General features: G+C 45.5%; 1 protein-coding gene across 6 annotated transcripts in view; it reads left to right on the forward strand.

Annotated features, from left to right (window-relative positions):
* The window catches only part of LOC126530934 (uncharacterized), a 121,806-nt gene that overhangs the window by 28,831 nt on the left and 76,793 nt on the right, over positions 1-16,182 (forward strand). The window contains exon 2 of one of the 6 annotated variants that reach the window (XR_008612572.2): positions 10,904-11,393. The exons of the other annotated variants lie outside the window; for them this stretch is intronic. The gene's annotated coding sequence lies outside the window, so the exon portion shown is untranslated. Of the gene's footprint in view, positions 1-10,903; positions 11,394-16,182 lie in introns of those variants that run through there. 6 annotated transcript variants of the gene reach the window in all.

The raw sequence follows: 16,182 nt of genomic DNA on the forward strand, positions 1-16,182 counted from the left end.
AGCATGAACGGGACGCACGTTTTTCTTTCTTTTGTTTTTCAACTCTTTTGTTGTGGTGGAAGTATTCACTGAAGTTGTGTTTAGGCAGTGACTGCAGCTTTAATGAGGACACGAATCTGACTTGATAATAAGCAACAAGTAGCCTTTCCGTTGAACATTCAGTCCTATTAAGCGTTATGTGCGGTAATAATTTATCACTGTGAATATTAGCCGTAAAAGATTACGACTTCCCTCACCTCTTCCACCCCATTATCCAATTCGGACATCCCTGCCATAGAAAAAGATATATATATTCTTTCATGGACAAAAGGCATCTACGCAACATTCAGGGATTTACGGCACCCATACAAAAGCACGATCATGCGACCAGCACACGCTTCTCTGTCAGAACGGCCATCACTCGATGGTAGAATTTCGCTCAGCACCAAAACAGCATGCCTTCGAGTCACAGGAACTCATAAGCCCTAATATCTATACTACAAAATAGATACAGGTTAAATTCTGAGACTCTTCTGAAATTCTAGATGCTTGTTAAAGGTTTCAATAACATATAAGGGTTAGCCCACCTCCACACACTAATATTCGAGAAAGTATCAGTACTTCCAAATATTACCATTTATGTTTTTTCGCACAACGTGTTCTGGTTGATCAGTTGTTCCAGCGGTCACTTGTTCTAACCTGTGTACTTCTCCGGTGACAAGGCCAAAAGATCATTGTTCCTCGCGGTGTGATGCCCAATTAGTCTGCGGCTTTCGCGAGCCCCTCCAGCATCCACTAAGCGAGGAATACCTCCTTTAGGGCAACTTGGTGTGATGCAAAGTAACTTAAGGCAATAGTGACAAGTAAGCGGGCAGAACCAGCATTGAACTACGAAACTGTAGTTCTTGAAGGCAACCGTATATAGATGCCTTCTCCCCACATTTGAAAACATGTAGCTCCATTTATTGTTGTGTGGTTGCATCCACACAGGCGCATCTTTTGCGCAAACCTTATCCAATGATAAGTAAACCTGTATTTTTTCAAACGTGAACAGATGACTTTGATATATGCTCTTAAATAACAAAATGTCACATGGTAGTTGACCGGTAGTCTTGCGCGCACGTGTCTGAGTAAACATTCCTGTCGCGTGTTTTTCATCTTCCTTCTCTCAACTCCACCCATCGGGATCGTCATCCGTTCCCGCTTCCCACCAACGCAGAGTAAGCTGACTACAGGAATGTTCCTGAGGCCAACGTCTCTGAATTTCGTATCACTAAACATTTCTAATTCTCCTTCTCTACTGCCTTCGTAATTGCACGCTGTTTAACTTGCACTTTTCAGCATTAAGTGGGGCGCGTTGCTGCTTTCCTGATGCTCTCTAAACAAACTTCCATTTCTCAAAAAAAAAAAGGAGAAGGAAGGCTGTGCGCGCCCTTTCGGCACAATTGGCAATGCGTATCCTGTTAAACCTTGCTGCCCCGCCCTTGCGTCCCACACAATGCCTCGGCTGTCAAAGGCCGCGCCTTCGGTCGGTGACGAACCCGGTTTTTTTTTGCCTCTCGGTATGACTCAAACGCCGTTTATCAACCGCTCTGCCGGGCAGCATCACATGCCTCCCCGGCAACGCCAGATAGCGCCGATAGCGGCTCAGGAAACGCTTTCGTCACGAGAGCCATGTACGCGTCAGCGAGCGAAACAGGCCGGCAAGACCGATACACGGGGCTCGGCTCTAATACAACGAGGGGACGGATAAATTTCTACGAGACTTTCACCCACAACGTTTATGGGGTTTGCCATTAAACTAACCTAAATTCTGGATCAAGTTTATGCGCTGGTTCATGGTCCAAGCTCACCCTGTTGTGTCAGTGTTGTTCAGGAAGTCATAGCATTTGATCAACTAGTTTTATCATATTTTTTTACCTCTAGGCACCCATGCAGCTTTTCAAACTACACACGTATAGGTTATGTCCCTGCAAAGATAATGCGGCCCTTAGACAAAGAACATATTTATTTACATGGATACGATTGTTAAGCGTGTAGTGTAGCGTAAACAGGTAGCTCTGTTCGTAAAACCTGCTATAGTATTTAGTGTGTTATCATTTTACCTGTCCTAGCCGTACCCCTGTGGCCAAGTTTATGACAAAACATTGACTAGATATAAATGATGAATGATGGATAGTCTTGAGTGATGGAAAGGAATTTGCTGACTACCAGGACTGATAGGGCAAGCTAAAATTACGAAACACGTAGTCCCATAGCAGGCTCCAAGTTATGTTCAGGTAGTGCTTTAGCACTCTATTAAGTCGGGAGTGCTGTCACCGCCACCGGAATTTGATTTTTTTTTTAAGGAGAATCAGAGTGGTGTTTGATGCAGGCGTATCTCATATTGTAACTGCCATTCCGGCAATTTCCGCATCCGAGCGCCTCCTTTCAAAGTGTGGGGCTAAACGTGTCGTAACGTTGAACGTAGCGCGGGCAAGCTCCCTCTCATTAGCGCATCTAAGAAGATCAATAACGCTACCTAGGAACACAGTCCAAACAAATCGACATGACTCAGCTGCCATATAGGCGGGTGCAAGAATGTAGAACAATGTTTGTGCGATGCGCAGTGATAACGCGTGGAGAGAGAGAGAGCAAAGAGAGGAAAGGCAGGGAGGTCAACCAGACGAGCGTCCGGTTTGCTACCCTACACCAGGGGAAGGGAAAGGGGGAACAGAAAGAGGGAAGCGGGATAGAGGGAGCACTGTCTGTGCACGCAGCAAAGTGCGTGGAAATCAGTCAAATCAAAGCAAGTGCTCCGTCGGTACGTTAGGCTGCCGTCAATCTTGGTGGCTCATAGCTGGTGATGCACGTTGAAGTCACCACTGAAGACCAAGGATCCGGTGGGCGTCAGCAGTACGTTGCAGTGCGCGGCAGTATATATATATTTTAAAGCTAAACCCCAGCCGTTGTGACTTCAGGGATAACGCGTAAATTATACAAAAAGATAGCCATGCTTTCAAAATGTGCGTCATTTCTCATCATCATATATATAGCGTATATTCCGCAACACGTGAAGAAATTGTTCGGTACACAGAAATTTCTTTGAAAGTAAAACTTCCTATGTTTAGAGGCTTTACAGATTCAAATGCGGCTCCCGTACGCACGCGTAGTGATGGCTCTTGACTTAAAGCACCATTTTTCGACCAGCACACTGCATGGAGGAACACGCTTAGGCGTTTTTAATGCAGTATATGAACTGCAGAAGCGTCCGCAGTTGGGCTGCTCGATTCCTGACTTGAGCCGAACCAGTGCCCAGAACAATGCGATTGTCTCTCCCTTTCTACTTCCTTCTTTGTTTTTGTTTTCCGCCCTTTCTGCTCAGTCCACAGAGGGGATGCATAAAAAGAACGTGCCGCTTCGTTCACACGACACCTTTGCAGACAGCCAAAACTGAGACTTTGCGATAGGTGTTCGTGCCGACATAAAGATCCTTGTCAAGAAAGGCACGCATTCTTCGTATCGGTTCGTGAGCCGCCGATCGTAAAACATTGTAGAAACGTGACCTCCGGACTAGACTCACAGCACATTTTCCCAACGCCTAAAACACGCCGCAAAGGAGTCTCTAGCAGATCATTCTTGTACGCGTACTGGCTGAAATTTCAGCTCTTCCACTAAAATTTTTCTTGTTACCAACTTTGTACATGCGTCAAGTTATACAGATAATCACTAATGTAGATATTACAAAGCAATCCCTTGTTAAATAATTTATCCACAATTTTGTTAATTCCGGCTTCACTTCATTTCGGGTATTTGGGGATCATGCCTGGGTATCTGAGGCCAGTGTGCGTTATTTAATAAAACATTAGGCCTTAAATTCCCAGGTTTTACATCGCGAAACCGCGGTCTGATTAGGAGGCACGCCGTAGTGGGGGACTCTGGATTAATTTTGACTACCTAATGTTCTTTCCTTCTTTTTTTCGTTGCTGGCGTGGGCGCAAAAAGAAAAATTCCGAAATACACAATTGTTTAATGCTAGCACGAGCGCGACGATCCATTGGCACAATTTATTGACTCGCTACATGCAGGATGGTGGGAACTGTTATGACTGCATCAAGTCATACGCGCCAAATAGCGAATCATACCTACACGGGTCCTGTTAGAGTGACGCAGTTCATGACATCGTTTGCTATTTGGCCTCGGGCTTTCTCTTCTAGATTATCACTGTTATTTCAGTTTCCCAGAAAGCTGATTTCGGAGAGTAAAAATTCCGCTTTGCGCACGATACGCATTAGACAATCGATCCATTTTATACCTGCCATGTACCTCTTCCTCAAACCAACAAGAAAACTTCAGAAGGGGAGAGTATATGGAGGAGCAGTCATTTCGAGTATCAAGGAGATGATACTGCCTCAACGTCGCCTACCCTAGTAATTAGATTCCAATAGCGTGGTTATATCTTGTTTTGCTGAGCTAGTTCTCGCAAGAGGTGATGATCGTTTGTGTTGCCGAACAAAGTTAATCATCACGGAGCAAGAGGCAAGCACCCCCATGAAAACACCCTAAATATCGCTAAACTGACATATCAGTGTCACGCGACGTTATCGCCTGAGAGATACGGCACAAAGGCCACCCGACACTGGCCATGCACACGTGTTAGTTGCACGCAGCAAAATAACCTCCTGGCCGGAGCTGTTGCCAGTGTAAACATGAGGGCTTAACAGCGCTTTCACTTTCTAGGTTTATCTACCTGTTTTTCACCGCCAACCGTTAGTATTAGTGTATGTCACCACTTGAAGCAATTCCCACCACGGTGGCTTAGTGGTTATGGCGTCGTGCTGCTGAGCTCGAGGTAGAGGGCTCAATTGTGGCCGCAAGGTCCATTTATTTACGGATGCAAATGCGAAAGTGCTCGTTTACTAGCTTAAAGTGAAGCCTTACACCACCAAAAAAAACAACCAAAACCTACAGGGTCTCTTAAGATCTCTCTTAGGAGTTGAACGGCGAAAGCATACTCTTCCTCTTCCTATCATTCGCCTCTTTCTCTTTGCCTCTTGTCTTTCTCATCTTTCTTTTAGTCATTACTGCTCACTACTAAGCAATTCTAGTCATTTTTAATGAATTGTAGTGGTTACAAGTTGTCGTTAGACATATTTGTCATTTCATAGTCAGTACTAGTCATTACAAGTCATTTCAGTCATTATTAGTCAGTAATGCTCACTAGTAAGCATTTTTAGTCGTTTCTAATCAATTATGGTCATTACAAGCCGTCGTTAGACGTATTGGTCATTTGGTAGTCATTAGTAGTCATTACAAGTTATTAGTAGCCATTTTAGTCATTACTACTCATTACTGGACATTTCTAGTAATTTCTGATCAGTTGTGGTCATTACTAGCCGTCGTTAGACATATTGGTCATTTCGTAGTCGTTAGTAGTCATTACAAGTCATTAGTAGCTATTATTAGTCATTACTAGTCATTATTAACCTCTACGAATCTCTATTATAATGTTATCATTCACTAACTGTCACTATCAATCATTATTCATTCTTCATTCGGCGGACATTCCGGCGGTCAGGGCTGCTGACACAAACTTCACCATGAGCCTAGAAAAGCTTTTGCTTTAAAAAAATATACCGAAAGCAGTGGGGCTGCACTAGTCTAGGTGCGACCAAATTAGCAAGTCCCACTATGCTTCAACAGACGCTCCCTCACCAGAGCAGGAATTGTCCTCCCTGGTGCAGAGTTCGGCCACTAACTCCTTCCTCAGGACTCTTGCACGTAACCCGTAGCCCTGAGTCCACAGCGGCAGCGGGCCACCTGATCGAGGCGGCGGTCAGGGCTGCGACGCGCAGAGGGTGCTCAGAGTACCTGGATTCGTACAGGCCGCCATTGGAAACTGAACATGCCAACGTTTAACACGTTAATCCCATCGAGTGCAGCTGGCTTAGCAGGGCTGTTTGAGAAATTACCAGATTTTACCTTAGTGAGCTTAGTAGAACTGGTGTGACTTATACAGTGCTGACTAACACTCCCGTCCTCTGATACAGGGGCCTTCCAGATAAGAGGGAATACGGGGGAGGATTTCCAGTTCATAAACACATAGCGGGCAGCGTTGATGAATTCTACAGCATGAATGAAAAGGCAGCAGTCGTGGTACTAGAGCTAAATATTATATTTAGTTTAAAGGTAGTGCGGGCCAACGCTGCAACCTCCATTCATGATGGTGAAGAAATAGAACAGATTGATGAAGACGTTGGGTTAGCACCGATAAATGTGCAATCAGTGTACTGTCGCCATGGGCGACTTCAGTGCAAAAGTGGGGGAAAAGCAGGCCGGATAACAAGCAGTTGGTAACCACGGCATTGATTCTATGAACATGAGAAGAAAGGTTATGGTATAATTCGCGGAATATAATAGACTCCGAATAGGGGATACTTTCTTCTGGAAGCGCCATAGCAGGAAGTAGAGCCGAAAAATCGCTTGGGGCGAAACAAGAAATGAGACATATTTCATACTCTCAGCCGATCCCAGCATAGTGCCGGGTGCAGAAGTGTTACGTAGGGTAAAGGACAGTAATCATACGATAGTAAAGTGTAGGAGTGCTCTAAATTTGAAACGAGAAAGCGCAAAATTAGTCAAAGAAACAGGCCAACCTAGACCAAGTAAGGGTAAAAGCAGACGAATTCATACTCGTGCTCGCAAGCAAATATGCAGCTTTAGAACAGGAAGATCAAAATAACATATAGGTAATGAATGAAGCCATATAAGCAGATTTCAGAAGCAGCAACTGAAGTCTCAGGTAAGGCACCAAGGCAGCACGGAGGTAAACTCTACCATGAAACAAAGGGCCTAATGAAGAAACGACAAAGCATGAAAGAGTCCAACTCAAGAGATTAGATAAAATTAGCATAACTGTCATAAATGATAATCAAGAAGGAAGTAAGAGATAATCAAAATTATAACGTCGGAAATATTCAGGAAGCAGTAAAAAATGCCGTAGCATAAAATCAGTGAGAAATAACTTGGCATTGGACAGAGCAATATGTGTGCAGAGAAAGATAAGCAGATTAATATCATTAGTTATTTCAATAATAAAGCGAAAGCAGCAGTAAAATCCTGTCCTGACCTGTACAATACCCAGAAAAGTCACGAAACCTTAACTGGAATCAGTGATGAATAGGATGAGGCTCCTTCTATAACTAGCGATGACGTCATAACCACCATGCAAGACATGTCCCAAAGAAAAACGGCAGGAGAAGATGGAGTAATGGTCGATTTAATCACAGACGGAGAAGATAATATGCTTGAAAAGCATGCGGCTCTTTACGGACAATGCCTCACGACTACAAATGTACCAGAGAACTGGAAGAATGCCAACATTATACTAAGCCATTAGAAAGGATACGTTAAAGAACTGAAGAAATATAGGCCCAAAATTGCTTTCAGTAATGTATAAAGTACTCACCCGGACAATTTCTGATAGAATCAGGGTTTCACTTAACTTCAATGAACAAAGAGAACAGGCTGGCTTCTGGAAGGAATATTCTACAATGGATCCTGTCCATGTCATTATTCAGGCATTGAGAAACCTGCGTAGTGTAATCAGCCTCTTCATATGATTTTCATAGACAATGAAAAAGCATTTGATTTAGTAAAGTGACAAGCAGTAATATAGAGGCATCGCGAAATCAAGGAGTACAGGAGGCATGCGTGAATATCTTGGGAAATGTCTACGAAGATTCCACAGCTACGTTGCTTCTCCGCAACTACAGGGAAAAAAATTACCCATCAAGAAAAGCGGCAGGCAAGAAGACACAATGTCTCCAATGTTATTCCCTGCATGCTTAGAAGTATTCAAGCTGTTAGGATGGGAAGGCTTAGAAGTGTGGATCAACCACGAACATATCAACAACCTTCGGTATGCTGATGACGTTGTCCTCTTCAGCAGCACTGGGGATGAATTGCAGCTTATGACTGAAAATCTTAACTGATAAAATGTAAGAGCAGGGTTAAAGATTAGTATGCGGAAGACAAAGGTAATGTTGAAAGCCTGACAATAGAACAAGAATTCACGATCAGCGATCTGCCCATGGAGTCTGTGCAGAAGTACGTTTATCTAGACCAATTACTCACCGGGACCCTCTTCCGGAGAAGGAAATTTACAGACGGATAATTACGGGCTGGAGTGCATACGGCAGATATTAGCAAATCCTGACTGAGAGCTCGCCACTGCCATTAAAACGAAAAGCTTAGACTCATTGCTTTCTACAGGTGCTAACATATGGGGTAGAAACTTGGATGTTAACAAAGAAGTTTGAGAACAGGAAAGGACCGCGCAAAGAGCGATGGAACGAAAAAATGTCGCAGTTTCGAGTGAAAGGCTAAGCATCGATTGCAATAGCAAATTATTTGACAGGCATCCGATGTAGGAATAGTTCTATCAGCCGTAAATCTTGTAGTCACTTGCTTACTAACTAAATTAACAAGCATGGTATAACGCGCGCACAGGCAAAAATGAATGCATCTCCCTCGATGACCGCGGACTCCAGCTGTCGATACGCTGGCGTAGCGAATAGTGGTAGCAGCAGCGAGCAAATTGCCTTTCGCGCTGCTTCTCGCTTGAACGCAAACTGAACGGTGAGAACATAGCGCACAAAAGACATCAGCTCTCGCCGTGCCTAGACGCGCCACAATCCGCAAACCACTTTCAAAATAAGGCCCGCGTGTCTGCGTTCAGCCTCGCCATACGTAGAAGCCGCCGGAGTATAACGCCCCTCCCCTCACCCTTCCCTCCCTCCTGCTGCCTTGTGTGTGACGGAAGACGGCGCACTTCCTCCTCGCTTTCCTCTCTTGTGCACGCAAGATTCAGCCGCCAACGTCGGCTCAACCTCGCACTCTTTCACTCGCACTTACAGCATACGGCGCGCAACGACGATGTTATCGCCCTTGAAATTTATATGGAACACCACGGTGACGGTGACGGCGGAAATGCGCCTGAATTGTCCATAAAATTGATAACGCGATAAAAATGTTTAGCGTAGACATGAAGATAGTAGAATGAATGAGAGAGCTAACTTAGGATAGCCGAAATTCTTGTTAACATTAAAAGAAAAAGAAAGATAGAGCTGGCATCTAATCCTTAGGGCAGGTACCATGTGCACCATTAGAGTTCAACAATGGGTGTCAAGGGAATGGATGCGCAATCGAGGACGACAGAAAATTATGTGAGCTGGTGAAATTAGGAGATTTGCAGGTGTAAGTTTGAATCAGCTAGTGCAAGACAGGGGTAATTGAAAATCGCTGAGAGAAGCCTTCGTCCTGCAGCGGCCATAAAAATAGGCTGCTGAATATTATTATTATTATTATTATTATTATTATTATTATTATTATTATTATTATTATTATTATTATTATTATTATTATTTAGCCATGTACCCTAAGGGCCCGAAGGCATTACATAGGTGGGGGGAGTAGTATACACACATTAAATCAATTAACCAATGAAGTACAAAAAGAGATATAGATAGGGACAACCATAAACTACTTACTATAAAGACAAATCTAACGAACCTAAAAGGAAAGCATAACAGAATAAGCCAACAAGGCTAAGCATTCACATCCTCAAAGAGTAGACAAATGAACGAATTTTTTCATGTTATATTGTGTGTTAACAAGTCAGTATAAACACATAACAAATCTGATACAATTATACAAAGTCATTCAGACATCGAGATGAAGCTTTAATTTGCGAGTGAATTATACATGGTTTATTATGTAGACAATATCTTCTGGTAGTTGATTCCAATGATTAGCAGCGAGGACTAAAGGGTAAATAAATACAGCTTTGTTCGGGCGAAGAAATGCTCTAATTTGAATTCGTGGTCTAATCTAGCAAAGATTCGGTGGGCAGGTTAGATAAGTACAGATAGATGGGAACCGTTGAGATAGATTCTCTGAAAGAGAGATAGGTATGACTAGAATGATGATTACTAGAATGAGGTGCACGTTTAAAACTTCACTTGGTCAAAATTGATCGAGTTCGCCGCTACGGTGTGCCTCGTAATCACATCGTGGCTTTGACACACCATTCATCCGAGAGAGAGAGAGAGAGAGAAAGGGAATACCCTTTTACTCTGTGGAAGCGCAGTCTGCACCCTAGGTTAGCGGGCTCCTTATTCCAGGTAACGTGAGAATGTGTTTTATTTTGGCAAGCGCTTCCATGCAGAGTGATAGAAAAAAAAAGTAACGATGCGACAGCTTTTCACCCAAAGCGGCAAAACCATGCACCGCTAGGAACAGAACATGTGTTAAAACTGAACAATGGAAGGTATACATGTGTTCTACCCGAAAGCAGCAAAAAGCTACAGAGGAAACCCTTACGTGTTGCAAAGGAAGTTGGTTGGCAGTTAAACGGAATTTCGTACTGCAGAGCTTTCCCTTTAAGGAACTCGCGTGAATTTTTTTCGTCTCTTCGTGCTACCTATTAAGCGGAATTTTTTCATTTGAGTTAATATTTCCCCCTTATTGCACATTTCTACCAATCTCTTTTGAGCAAATTCCAGAAAAGCCGGCTTCTGAATACTTTGCCTCTGCAAACATTTCCCTAACTTAGGCATAATGCAACGCTGCCTGCCTGGTCGCTAAGCCTATCCGCAAAGCCGTTATAAATAATTTCCCTTCCTTGTGCATATTTGCCCAAGGGCTATACTGTACGCATTCTCACCCTTATAGTGAGCCACGCAGACACGGATACTCGCTTTGTGAGCTTGCGCGTCATTAATGTATACACATTGCACGGGTGGGGGAATTTGAAGGCAACCTGCTTCCTTTCTATCTTTGTTTCTTTCTTCCTTTCTTTTTCCTTTCTTTCTTTGTTTCTTTCTTTATTTCTTTCTTTCTTTCTTTCTTTCTTGCTATATAAGGCCTTTTCTGGCGTGCGTAGGGTGCCTTCCGGTGCAGCGACGTATCCGGGGCTCTTCTCCGCTGTCGGAGGGCAGCACAAGCCGGAAGAATGCACGCAGGTAATGTTTGCCCACGTCGGCTCGACAATGCGTCGCGTACGTGGGCGCTTATCTCACTCACTGCCCGTGAACACCGAGGAATGGGGCGACCGTGGCTAAAGCTCTGGCTGTAATTACGACGGCGTCGGCACATTTAGCCAGAATGTTGCAGTCTGTGGCGCTTACCGCGCCACTGCGGTCGTCAACCTTTCATGCCCGCATCCCCACACCACGGTTGAAGCCAACATGGTCGGATGGCCTGCGTAAGAACGCATCGCAGCACCAGCTCTCGAAAGTGTGACTGGGAGAAACGGTGCGACGTTGAAAAGTCGAGTGAGGAAAAGTGATTCACGAACGCGCAGTCGAACTTTGACCCAACTATACTTTCATCCTCATCGTTATTCATCACCATGTTTACCTACCTTCCCTTTCCCTTTTTCCCCCAGTGCGGAGAAGCAGAAGCGAGCATCAGCTCAGGCCGACCTCTCTGTCTTTCCTGTAAATATAAGCCCTCTCTCTCTCTCTCTCTCTCACTCGCTTGTACTTGGCTTGTTTGGTGATTAGTAATGCTAGCTTTCACTAGAGGATGATGCTTGCGGAACAATATTACTATGGCAAATAATATTGTCTTAAAATGCGTTTCATTGCAACGTTGTACCCTGTAAGTTTTCTTTTTACCATTGCACCCTCTTGATCCGTCATTTGCTTATCTTCTTTCTCATCCTTAACCTCCTGCTTCTTTTTAACTTCTTACACCTGCAACGGTAGGACTCTTAACATAACCCCAGTAACTTACTTCCCAGTTTCATTTCAAGCCCACCAAAGAATTCTCGCATAGAAAAGTTAAGAGGCTGCAAATTGGTGAGTATCACAGTGATACATAGTTAGAGTTGTTATGGCAATAATATATAAATTGTGCCTTTTACGTCTTGTTCCAGTGCTTAGACACGCGACTGTCCGGAGCCGAGAAGGCCTCTTAATGGTTTTTAACATTTTATATTCTGGGGTTTTACGTGTCAAAATCCCGATCTGATTATGAGGCACGGCTTATAGTGACGGACTCCCGAATTATTTTGACCACCTGTGGCTCTTTAACGCCCGCCCAATCCACGGTACACGCGTGTTCTTGCACTTTGCCCCCATCGAAACGCGGCCGCCCTCTTAATTGTCTACTTTGCCATTATTGGATTCCTGAAAATGTTGGACAGTTTCCTCCTGAAGACCCAGTAGCTCTCCCTGCCAGGTCGGTGTCGGGAGCCTCCAACGCTCTCCGGCCATCGATGTTGAAGCTCGCCGAAGTAATGCAGGCGGTCGAGGACGGAAAACTTAACTTGGGCTTATTTTACACTATTACACGGATTAAGCCAAGAAAAGCGAAATTTCGAATAAGAAGCATGAATTTCTCTCGAGGGAGCTAACAGAGCCGAGCGAACGCTGCTCTCGACAAGTCTCAGAAATCTCCATCGCACATCCACATTGCTGTTTTTAAGTACTTTTTCCACAGCGGATGAAAAAGGGGCTTTTCTCCTTCGGGTCCTCTCCGAACGTCGTCCTTTCCTCCGTACGTAACGTGAGTCCTACTGTCACGGTGGCAGCCAGTTTTTCTTGTGGTTCTCGGACAATGAACTCGCTGAGAATGACAGCGGAGCGGGATCAACTTTCGGGCCAATCGTCGAACTGCACGCACACTTAGGGGTGCGCGAACCAGATAAACCACGCAGCTACACTTTTCGTGCACACGTGCACATGATGTTGAGATCAATCTAGCGCAATGCGGTGTCAATGGGTCAACAATCTCCGCCATCTCGCACAAAAGCTTTAAAATGTGGGTGCGACGGCACGTGGTTTCTTACATGAAGCAACAGCAGCAGGCGGATGCAACCGACCACGCCGGTTGACTTCGCGTAACGAGCCCAATGTCGTATTTTTTTTTTTTTTTGATGAGGAGGGAACACTTTACTTAAAAGCCGAAGGAAATGTACAAAACTCGGTTTGGACCGGTAGCTTAAAAGCTTGTAGCCGATGCAATATCGCCTGCGCATAAAAGTTATGCGTAAGAGGGAAAACACAAGCAATGCTCAGATGCAAAATCAATGCACGTGCAGCACTAAACCAAACCTTAACAGCCACGAGTTTGTGCTTGATGCAATGCAACATACAATTCTATGAAGACAAACATTTCATAACATCAAAATGAAGAATAAAAAAGGAAAAATACAGCATTAAGGAAAGAAAAAGAAATATGAACAACTGACGTTCAGCAGTAACAAGAAATTTCACCATTCTGTTTAGTTAGATAAGTATTACAATTTACAACTTAGTTCAAAATCTCTAGCTGCTTTATTTCTATTGGTAGCTTATTGCAAACTTTTTGCGATGGCAAATTAGAATAACCATTCACCGTACAAGATGTTACATTTTTATAGGTTGAAATTAGAATTAGAAGTTTGCCTAGTTAAACTAGGCAAGCTTGAAGAAGTACGCTTCGAGACCAGGAATGGTCATGTGTTTCTAAAGCAAGTCGCTCTCAACAACAAGTTTGTTCTTGTGGGGCTTTTTTCTCTGCGTCGGCAGCGATACGATATGATACCGATATTGTGTAAGAGTCTACCCTTCTCTACGGCTTCGGCAGAAACTCTGTACCTGGTACAGGAGGCGTTGGTCACTGCCAGGAAGATATAAAGATAAACTGCGTAAAGGCGAAGAGCAATCTAGTCCTTGTTGAACATGACAACGCGCAAATTGTCGGTAGAAGCTTCACATAGTTGCCTTTCGTAACTTATTGCAAGCTGGAAAATACAATCTGTTTTCATCACCAAAATGACTGTCCGTTCGAACACTACGACCCCTGGAAGAGCACCCAAAACTTCAAATGAGAGCCAAAGAGCAGTCTGTGCTCCGGAGAGATACCGTGAACTGAATCACTCTGGCTAGTGATCACTATCTTACGGCTCCTGTCGTTTATAGGCACCGTGGACAGTATCACCTGCTTGACATGACACAAGGAGAAATCAGAGTGTCTATGTACTGTTACGTTTCGCCTACGACGCGCGGTATAGCCGGCGCGGATGCAACGGACGCCGGGGCTTCGTTCAAAGCGGCGGACATTTTGGCCCGTTAGGCGCCGCCGATACGCCTCCCCGCCAAGCGCGTCCAGGCATGTTTCAATGCCACGTGTCTTCAAGTGTGCGTGTGTGTGCATGTTGGTGCCCACGCTTGTCAAAGCGCGGCAGCCGGGGAGAGGAGCTCCCCAAGTGTGAAGCGAGGAGGTCTGACCGGCGCCGGCCCGGCGGATGCGTCACTGCACTCGTCTCAACCTGTCTCTCAGCGTGTCCGTGCCCCGTCACGTGCGCCTCTATCGAGGCGTTCCTTCTTGCCCTCAACTCCGAGAGTATAAGAGCAGCTGCCCCCGGACGCCAAGAGAGAGGCTCCGATTTCTTCCGTCGAGTAACGTGCTCTCCCGTCTCTCCACTTCGGTCGACATGACCGGCCGCTCTTTTGCGATGCTAGAATAAACAAGTTGTTCTGTTAGCAGTCGACTCATGCTTTGCCAGGACCTTCGGATGCTTCCAGTTGTGCCCCAGGCCGCCAGGCCAACGCTACCCTTGGGGCTTGCGACCCAATTGCAACAACTCGTGCCAGCGGTGCATTTGCCACAACTGTCTGCCAGCGGTGAGATCGCGACAACGGAGGCCAGCAGCGAAGATATGCGGTTGACTGTATGCTGAGCAGCACAACGACCATCCGGGAGCAGTGCAACGAGCCCTGTGTGATGACTGGTTGCCTGCAGCGGAACGACTACGCTGAATTCTTGGCTGCGAGGTTTGGTGAGTGCGGGACTTTCTTCTTCTGAGTTTTGCCAGGCTTTTGTTAGTGTCAGAAACAGAGCTGGTAATTGTGGTTGTCGTTGCTGCCGGGTTAGTTTGCGGCAAGACAATAGTAGGCAGTAGAGAAAGCAGCATTCAGAGCAGCCATGCATTTGAAGTCGTTGCGCAAACCGAAATTGCTGGAGCTTGCAAGAGAGTTGGGTCTGGATGTCTCAGACAAACTCAGAAAACCAGAACTGCTAAGGGCTATTCTTGAGTTAGAAGCTGAGGATGACGAGCTGTCGGAATGCCTTGAGACCATTGAGGAGAGGGAGACGGCAAGAAGACAGGAGCGCGAACGTAAAGAATAGAAAGAGAAAGATGAGCGCGAACGTAAAGAACAGAAAGAGAAAGATGAGCGCGAACGTAAAGAACAGAATGAGAGAGAGCAACAAGAGAAAGAAAAACAGCGCGACCGTCAACACGCTTTGGAAATGAAGCGTCTCGAGATTGAGATGGAACGCGCTCGTAATGGAAGTCAGGCACACGGTGCAGGAGAACGAGTATTGTTCAAAATGACTGACCTGATGCGGCCGTTTAAGCTTGGAGAGGACATTGGTTTGTTCCTGGTTAACTTTGAGCGAACGTGCGAGAAGCAGGGGTTCTCTCGGGAAACGTGGCCATAGCGCTTGCTCACTTTGTTACCCGGCGAGGCGGCCGACGTAGTCACTCGCTTGAAGAGAGAGGAGGCAGAGGATTTCGACAAAGTGAAATCGAGTCTGCTAAAAAAGTACAGGCTGTTAGCGGAGGCGTTCCGTCGGAAGTTTCGGGAAAATGAGAAAGGCAGAAGTGAGTCATATACAGAGTTTGCCTACAGGCTAATGTCAAACATGCAGGAGTGGCTCAAAGAAGAGAAAGCGTTTGGTGACCACGAGAAAGTTCTGCAGTGTTTCGGGCTAGAACTATTTTATAGTCGGTTACCTGAGAACGTGCGGTACTGGGTCTTGGATAGGCCAGACGTTAGTACGGTGGCTAAAGCCGCCGAGCTAGCCGAGGAGCTTGTGACGCGTCGGGCTCGCGGAGCTAAGGACGGTCAAAAGGGTGAATTTGGCTCCAAGTTTGAGAGGCCAAAGTTCACACCCATGAGAGCAAGGGGGAACACACGTAGTGCGGATGCGAGTGAAAGCAGTCCGACCGAACCTAAGGAGACGGCGGCAGCCGAAGCCGAACGCAGAAAGCGGTTCCAGACGAGGCAAGCGCGCGTTTGTTATACGTGCCAGAAGCCGGGTCACTTTTCGGCGCAGTGTCCGGAAACAAAAACAAAAGTCGTGTTTTTGTCATTATGCAGCACTGACGAGAACATGAAGCTTCTCGAGCCTTACATGCGAGACCTCCTCGTGAACGGGAAAGAGTGC

The sequence above is a fragment of the Dermacentor andersoni genome, chromosome 5 (assembly GCF_023375885.2).
Source record: "Dermacentor andersoni chromosome 5, qqDerAnde1_hic_scaffold, whole genome shotgun sequence".
In the NCBI taxonomy this organism is placed as follows: domain Eukaryota; kingdom Metazoa; phylum Arthropoda; class Arachnida; order Ixodida; family Ixodidae; genus Dermacentor; species Dermacentor andersoni.